This window comes from Trachypithecus francoisi, unplaced genomic scaffold, assembly GCF_009764315.1.
Source record: "Trachypithecus francoisi isolate TF-2019V2 unplaced genomic scaffold, Tfra_2.0 Contig01585, whole genome shotgun sequence".
NCBI classification, from domain to species: domain Eukaryota; kingdom Metazoa; phylum Chordata; class Mammalia; order Primates; family Cercopithecidae; genus Trachypithecus; species Trachypithecus francoisi.
The window spans coordinates 394,568-403,420 of NW_022681444.1; the positions used below are offsets into that span (position 1 = coordinate 394,568).

Sequence of the window (8,853 nt, forward strand, 5' to 3'; positions counted from 1 at the left end):
GCCCCGAGAGGGAATTTCTGCGTTGTGGGCGGGGCGCAGACGGAGGGCGCCGTACTGTCGGCGCTAGCTTCACTGCCTACTACCTCGAGGTGCGGTAGCTAGTTAGCGTCTGCGGCTCAGGCCCTGTGCTCCTCGCAGAGACCTGCTGCCCGGGACCCCCGTCTCAGCGGCTCTTCTGCAGCTGGGCCTAGACGCTTCGCTGCCTCCTTGGGCCTGAGGGGCTCCTCTGCACTTAAACTTTGGTAAGTCCTCGCCTAGGGGTGTAGACTCGTCGCTCCGGAGCCCAAGGAGCAGAACGCTCGCCCCTCACTTTTGGATGTTTTTCAGGGATCTTGCCTTGGAGTTCTTCCTAGGGCAATGTCTTGCATTCCCATGGCTTCCGTTACCTACTTCATGCTGACCATTCACAACCCAGCCAGCTACATGGACGAGATCTCCAATTGATTGTTCTGATGTTAATGTACCTTTTAATTATCTCCAGTTCATCTCATCTCCTATCCAGACAGGAAAACTTGAGGATCCTTCTAGAGTTCTTTTCCTTGCTAATCCAGTTTACTGGTTTCTGCCCATTCTTTTCGTTTTTGGTGGTGGTGAGGGGCTTTTTATTGTGGTAAAAGATGCGTAATGTTTATTGCTTCAGTCATTTATAAAGTGTATAAAGCTCGATGGTCTTGAACTCTGGAGTTCAAGTGATCCGCCCTCCTCAAAAGTGCTGAGATTACATGTGTGAGCCACTGCTCCCAGCCTTTCCCTCTTTGTAATGTAGTTATTTACAACTATAAATTTCCCTTTGATCACTGCTTTCACTACAGCTCATAAGTTTTGTATGTTGTGTTATTTTCATTCACTTCTATGTATTTTCTAATGTCCCTTTTGATTTCTTTTTTTTTTTTTTTTTTTTTTGAGATGGAGTTTTGCTCTTGTTGCCCAGGCTGGAGTGCAATGGTGTGATCTCGGCTCACCGCAACCTCCGCCTCCTGGGTTCAAGCGATTCTCCTGCTTTCGCCTCCCAAGTAGCTGGGATTACAGGCATGCGCCACCACGCCGGGCTAATTTTATATTTAAAGACATGGAGACGGGGTTTCTCCATGTTGTTCAGGCTGGTCTCCAACTCCCGACCTCAGGTGATCCACCCGCTTTGGCCTCCCAAAGTGGTGGTATTACAGGTGTGAGCCACCGTGCCCGACCTTGATTTCTTCTTTGACCCAGTGGTTAAGAGTGTTGTTATTTTCAGATATTTGTGACTTTTCGAGTTATCCTTCTGTTATTAATTTCTAACTTAATCTGTGTGGTCCGAGAAGATACTTTGTATGATAGCTATCTTGTAAAATATTATGAAACTTGAATTGTGGCAGTCTGGTGAATTCCTCATGTACTTTAGAGAAGAATGTGTATTCTGCTCTTGCTGGGTGGATTGTTCTGTATATGTCTTTTAAGTATAGCTGGTTTATTATGATATTTAGTTCTCTATTTCCTCACTTATCTTCTATCTGATTCTTCTCCCCATTATTGAAAATGGGGTATTGTAGTCTCCCACTATTATTGTAGAGCTGTTTATTCTTTTAATTCTGTCCATTTTTGCTTCATGTATTTTGAGAGTCTGTTCCTAGCTAGGTAAATGCCTACAATTTTCATATAATCTTGTTGTAATGAGCCTTTTATTAATATATGATGTCTTGGCCGGGCGCGGTGGCTCAAGCCTGTAATCCCAGCACTTTGGGAGGCCGAGACGGGCGGATCACGAGGTCAGGAGATCGAGACCATCCTGGCTAACACGGTGAAACCCCGTCTCTACTAAAAATACAAAAACTAGCCGGGCGAGGTGGCGGGCGCCTGTAGTCCCGGCTACTCGGGAGGCTGAGGCAGGAGAATGGCGTAAACCCGGGAGGCGGAGCTTGCAGTGAGCTGAGATCTGGCCACTGCACTCCAGCCCCGGCGACAGAGCGAGACTCCGCCTCAAAAAAAAAAAAAAAAAAAATATGATGTCTTTATCTCTCATAACATTTTTAAATTTTAAAATCTATTTTGTCTAATCGTAGTATAACTATATCAGTTCTTTTTCAGTAACTATTTGCATGTTCTTTTTTTTTTTTTTTTTTTTGGGATGGAGTCTGGCTCTGTCGCCCGGGCTGGAGTGCAGTGGCCAGATCTCAGCTCACTGCAAGCTCCGCCTCCCGGGTTCATGCCATTCTCCTGCCTCAGCCTCCGGAGTAGCTGGGACTACAGGCGCCCGCCATCTCGCCCGGCTAGTTTTTTGTATGTTTAGTAGAGATGGGGTTTCACCGGGTTAGCCAGGATGGTCTCGATCTCCTGACCTCGTGATCCGCCGTCTCGGCCTCCCAAAGTGCTGGGATTACAGGCTCGAGCCACCGCGCCCGGCTATCTTTTTTCATTAAGTTATTATTATTATTATTATTTGAGAGGAAGTCTCACTGTGTCACCCAGGCTGGAGTGCAGTGGTGTCATTTCAGCTCACTGCCACCTTCGCCTCCCGGGTTCAAGTGATTCTCCTGCCTCAGCTCCGGAATAGCTGGGATTACAGGCGCCTGCCACCACGCCCAGCTACTTTTTGTAAATTATTATTATTTTCTGAGACAGAGTCTTCCTCTGTCGCCCAGGCTGAAGTGCAGTGGTGCAGTCTCGGCTCACTGCAACGTCCACCTCCTGGGTTCAAGCGATTCTCCTGCCTCAGCCTCCCGAGTAGCTGGGATTACAGGTGCACGCCACCATGCCCAGTTAATTTTTGTGGTTTTAGTAGAGATGGGGTTTCACCATATTGGCCAGGCTGGTCTCAAACTCCTGACCTCGTGATCTGCCCACCTCGGCCTCCCAAAGTGCTGGGATTACAGGCGTGAGCCACCGCGCCCGGCTATCTTTTTTCATTAAATTATTATTATTATTATTATTATTATTTGAGAGGGAGTCTCACTGTGTCACCCAGGCTGGAGTGCAGTGGTGTCATTTCAGCTCACTGCCACCTTCACCTCCCGGGTTCAAGTGATTCTCCTGCCTCAGCTCCGGAGTAGCTGGGATTACAGGCGCCTGCCACCACGCCCGGCTACTTTTTGTAAATTATTATTATTTTCTGAGACAGAGTCTTCCTCTGTCGCCCAGGCTGAAGTGCAGTGGTGCAGTCTCGGCTCACTGCAAAGTCTACCTCCTGGGTTCAAGCGATTCTCCTGCCTCAGCCTCCCGAGTAGCTGGGATTACAGGTGCACGCCACCATGCCCAGTTAATTTTTGTGGTTTTAGTAGAGATGGGGTTTCACCATATTGGCCAGGCTGGTCTCAAACTCCTGACCTCGTGATCTGTCCACCTCGGCCTCCCAAAGTGCTGGGATTACAGGCGTGAGCCACTGCGTCCAGCCCTTTTTCCTTAAATTATTGAAAAAAAATTTTTTTTGTAGACACCAGGCCTTGCTATGTTCCTTAGGCTGGTCTTGAACTCCTGGCCTCAAGTTATCTTTGTTCTCCCTAAGTACTGGGACTGCAGGTGTGAGCCACTGTACCTGGCTCTTTTTCTAACCTTTTATTTTCAAGCTATTTGTGTCTTTGGATGTCAAGTGATTCTCTTGTAGATAGTATTTAGTTGGATCATGTGGACTCTGTGTGTATTTTTAAAATTAATTTGCCCTTTCTTTTTAAAAAATAAATATAATTTTAGAGACAGGGTCTCACTCTGTCACCCAGGCTGGATTGTAGTGGCACAATCATAGCTCACTGAAGCCTTGAACTCCTGAGCTCAAGTGGTCCTCTCACCTCAGCCTCCCAAAGTAGCTGGGACTACAGGTGTGCAACACCACACTTGACCCTCCTCTCCCCTCCCCTCCCCTCCCCTCCCCGAGTCTCACTCTGTTGCCCAGGCTGGAGTGCAGTGGCATGCGGTCCCATCAAGCGATCCGCCTGTGCTGGCCTCCCACAGTGCTGGGATTATAGGCATGAGCCACTGTGCCCAGCCTTGACTCCTACTATCTTTAGATTGGAGAGTTTAAACCATTTAGATTTAAAGTAATTATTGATAAGGTGGGATTTATATCTGTCACTTCTCTATTTGGGTTGTATATGTTTTTTTAAATTCTCATTTCCTCCATTACTGCTTTTTTCTCTTAGTGTTTAGTTGATTTTTTTTATCATGAAACTTTTGATTCCCCTCTCATTTCCTTTTGTGTATATTCTATAGATATTTTATTAGTGGTTACCATAGGTATTACACTCAACATCCAAAAGTTATAACAATATAATTTGAATTGATACCAAGTAACTTCAACAGCATACAAAAACTCTGCTCATGTAAAGCTCTGCACTTTCCTTTCTGTTACTGATGTCACAGATAACATTTTATACATTGTATATCCAATAACATAATTTTTTTTTTTTTGAGACAGAGTCTCACTCTGTCACCCAGGCTGGAATGCAATGGCACAGTCTCAGCTGACTGAACCTCCACCTCCCGGGTTCAAGTGATTCTCCTGCCTCAGCCTCCTGAGTAGCTGGGATTACAGGCACCCACCACCACGCCCAGCTAATTTTTTTGTATTCTTAGTAGAGATGGGGTTTCACCAATATTGGTCAGGCTGGTCTCGAACTCCTGACCTTAGGTGATCCACCCACCTTGGCCTCCCAAAGTGCTGGGATTACAGACATGAGCCACTGCACCGAGCCCACATAAATATTTTTTATGCATTTGACTTTTAAATCAGAGAAAATAAAAAGTGGAGTTACAAATCATAATTATAATACTTGCTTTTATAGTTGCCAGTGTATTTGACTTACTAGGAATCTGTTTCTCTGTATGGCTTTGAGTTACTATTGAGTGTACTTGCATTTCAACCTGTCGGTTTCTCTTTAGCATTTCTTTTTTTTTTTTTTTTTTTTTTTTTTGAGACGGAGTCTTGCTCTGTCACCCAGGCTGGAGTGCAGTGGCCGGATCTTAGCTCACTGCAAGCTCCGCTTCCTGGGTTTAGGCCATTCTCCTGCCTCAGCCTCCTGAGTAGCTGGGACTACAGGCGCCCGCCACCTCGCCCGGCTAGTTTTTTGTATTTTTTAGTAGAGACGGGGTTTCACCGTGTTAGCCAGGATGGTCTCGATCTCCTGACCTCGTGATCCGCCCGTCTCGGCCTCCCAAAGTGCTGGGATTACAGGCTTGAGCCACCGCGCCCGGCAACTCTTTAGCATTTCTTGAGGGGCAGGAATGCTGGTGATAACAAACTCCCTTGGCTTGTCTTTGTCAGGAAATGTCTTAACTTCACCCTCATTTTTGAAGAACAATTTTGTCAGATATAGATTTTTCCATGACAGTTTTTTTTTTCTTTCGAGCCTCTGAGGATTCTTTATTGGCTGATAATCTTATTGCAATCCTTTGTATGGGACAAGTTGCTCATCTCTGGCTGCTTTCAGGATTCTTTTTTTTTTGGTTTTTGACAGGTTAATTATAATATATTTGGTGGTTTCTTAGTATTTCCTATCAGGAGTCTGATAAACTTCTTGGATTTGTACACCATTGTTGTTCATAAAGTTTGGAGAGTTTTGACCATGATTTCTTGCAATATATTCTGCCCTCTCTTCTCCTTTGAAACTCCCACAATTCATTATGTTTGTCCTCCTGATGGTATCTCACAGGGTCCCTTAGGTTTTATTTACTGTTCACTTTTCTTCATTCTTTTTTCTATTTTTCAGATGGAGTAGGAGTCACAAGGAATCCACCTCTCCACCTAGACAACAGTTGTACCAGCAGCAACTCTCTGAAGTAACTATGTTGGAACTCTGGAGTGTATTCGAATGCTGTTACACCTTCCAAGGGAGAGCTGGGCTGATAAATAGAGGTTAATTTCAGTCTGTGTCAGCTTTTAATGTGATAGCAGCTACTCATTCAGTGTTACTTAAAACTGTAGCACGCAGCTGTATCCACATTCCTGGTGCGGCTTGCTGGAGGCTGGGTGGGCAGTAAGAACTTTGTCCTCCAAATACTGGCTGTCGATACTCTGGTTGCTGATGACTGAGCTGCAGGTGCAGAGGCAAGTTGCCACTGTTTTGACCCCTCACCAGCTGAACCTCTTTCCAAGGGTTTTAAAGGAATAGCACCTGTTTTGTTTGTTTGCTTTCCCTTTTACCCCATTTATGAGTCAGATATTGAAGGATTAGGATATTCAAAAGCAATCACTTAGGCAGAGGAAAGTAGAAAGCTACTGCATATAGCCAGGGAAAGACACAGCTAAGAAAAGACCTAAGAAAACCTTAAGCTTTCACCCGAGGCTGATCCTGATCCCTAGCACAGAGACAATTACAAAAGCCCAGCAAACATGGGGGCAGAAGGAGAATCTTATTTTCAGATTCACCACATTATAAGATTCAAATGTTCAATTTTCAACAACAACAAATGATAAGGATTTAAAATTTAATTTTTTTTTAAGTGCCATAATTAAAAAGTCAAGGGATGTAACCAGATGGAATTTATTGTTCTGAATTGGATACTGATTTGGGAATACTGGTTGTAGAAAAATTTAAAGGCGTGTGGTTGTAGTCTCACTTAATTGGTTGTTACCGGGCAATATAGACCCCATCTCCAGTTGAAAAATAAAATTAAAAAAATAAAATCACAGCCGGATGCAGTGGCTCACGCCTGGAATCCCAGCACTTTAGGAGGCCGAGGCAGGTGGATCACAAGGTCAGGAGATCGAGACCATCCTGGCTAACACGGTGAAACCCCGTCTCTACTAAAAATTACAAAAAATTAGCCGGGCGTGGTGGTGGGTGCCTGTAGTCCCAGCTACTCGGGAGGTTGAGGCAGGAGAATGGCGTGAACCCAGGAGGCAGAGCGTGCAGTGAGCCAAGATCGCACCACTGCACTCCAGCCTGGGTGACAGCAAGACTCCATCTCAAAAATAGAAAAAAAATCACAGGACATAGAAAGAAACAGGAAAGTATGGTCTATTCAGAAGAACAAAATAAATCAACTGCAACTATTTCCACAGAAGCCAAGATAGATATCTGACTTAATAGACAAAGGCTTTAAAACTATTTTGAAGTAGTTCAAAGAACTAACAGGGCTGGGCGCGGTGGCTCATGCCTGTAATCCCAACACTTTGGGAGGCCAAGGCAGGCGGATCACCTGAGGTCAGGAGTTCGAGACCAGCCTGGCCAACATGGTGAAACCCTGTCTCTACTAAAATACAAAAATTAGCCAGGCTTGGTGGCGTACCCCTGTAATCTCAGCTTCTCGGGAGGCTGAGACAGGAGAATCGCTTGAACCTGGGAGGCGGAAGTTGCAGTGAGCCAAGTTCCTGCCACTGCACTCCAGCCTAGGTGACAGAGACTCTGTCTCCAAAAAAACAAACAAACAAAAAGGACTAAAGGAAGACCTGAATGAAGTCAGAAGAACAATGTATGAATAAAATTAGACTATCATTAAAGAGAAATAAAAGGGAGCTGAGGTCAGGCACGATGGCTCATGCCTGTAATCCCAGCACTTTGGGAGGCAAAGGCAGGCGGATCATGAGGTCAGGAGTTCGAGACCAGCCTGGCCTCCATGGTGAAACCCCATCTCTACTAAAAATACAAGAATTAGCCGGGCATGGTGGCGTGCCTGTGATTCCAGCTACTAGGGAGGCTGAGGCAGGAGAATCACTTGAACCCGGAAGTTGGAGGTTGCAGTTTGTCGAGATTGTGCCACTGCACTCCAGCCTGGGTAACAGAGTGAGACTCTATCAAAAAAAAAAAAAAAAAGCTGAAATGAAATTCTGGACCTGAAAGATACAGTAACTAAAATGAAAAATTTACATAGAAGGGTTCAAAAACAGATTTGAATGAGCCGAAGAAGGAACCAGCAAATTTGAATATATTTCTTTGTAAAATACCCATGGAACCCTGTTCCTTCTTCTTTTCCCTTGCTTCCTTAGCTCATGCCTTCTTCATCTTAGGCAGCTTCCAAACTATTCTATCAACCTCCTCTTTTCCCTGCTCTAGTTTTACTAGAGTGATCTTTATAAAAAAAACCCAAATCTAATATTGTCACTGTCCTTTAAAATATCCAAGGGCACCCGTGTGTCTATAGAGTGAACTTCAGTTTCCTTATTTTAGCATTCAAGGACCTTCCTATTTTGGCTCTAGCCTACTACGTTGCTTTATTTCACACCAGCCCCACATTCCATTCATATACTGTAACCACATTTTCTTGGGTACAAAGTCACTTACTGAAAAAAAGTTGAGCATATTTGGAAACCAAAATTCATTTTCTGTGAATGGGATATCAACATATAGAATTGGTAGGCATTGAAACAGACTATAGTCTATTTTTAAAATGAATTAGATGATAAAAACAACATGTATATCATCACTAATCCAGTGGTCAATATTAGCATAATTCTGTAAGATACCGTAAATGTTGCATCTATTATAGATACAATATTATGTATCTAACATAACATCTAATAGGTTAGATTCATAACATTGTATGTAATATAATGAAACATAAAGTATAGCCTGTCACTTGTGAGGTGTACTAGTCTGATATGTTTGACTTGAATCCACTGAGTCTTCAAATATAACTTTCTTGTTCAAGAAATACAAGGCTTGTAGGAACAAGCTCAATGACTTCATGAGGAAGCAACCACTCAGATAAAAACATTTTGCACTTCAAGTGGCCTGATTTCTACAGTGAACAAGAATCTTTTAATTTTTTTTTAAGTGCCATAGTTAAAAAATCAAGGGATGTAACCAGATGGAATTTATGGTACTGAATTGGATACTGATTTGGGAATACTGGAAAAATATAATTTTTGGTCAACAGAATATTTGATTGTAGTTAGGTATTATATGAGAGGAAATTTTCCTGTAATATTACTCATTTAAGAAAGCC

At 43.8% G+C, this 8,853-nt stretch overlaps 1 long non-coding RNA gene across 1 annotated transcript; it reads left to right on the forward strand.

Annotated features, from left to right (window-relative positions):
• On the forward strand, positions 1-5,896 carry LOC117070839. The gene is made up of 2 exons (XR_004432069.1): positions 1-242; positions 5,676-5,896. It is a non-coding gene; the product is annotated as an uncharacterized LOC117070839 (long non-coding RNA).
• Positions 5,897-8,853: the final 2,957 nt, after the last annotated feature.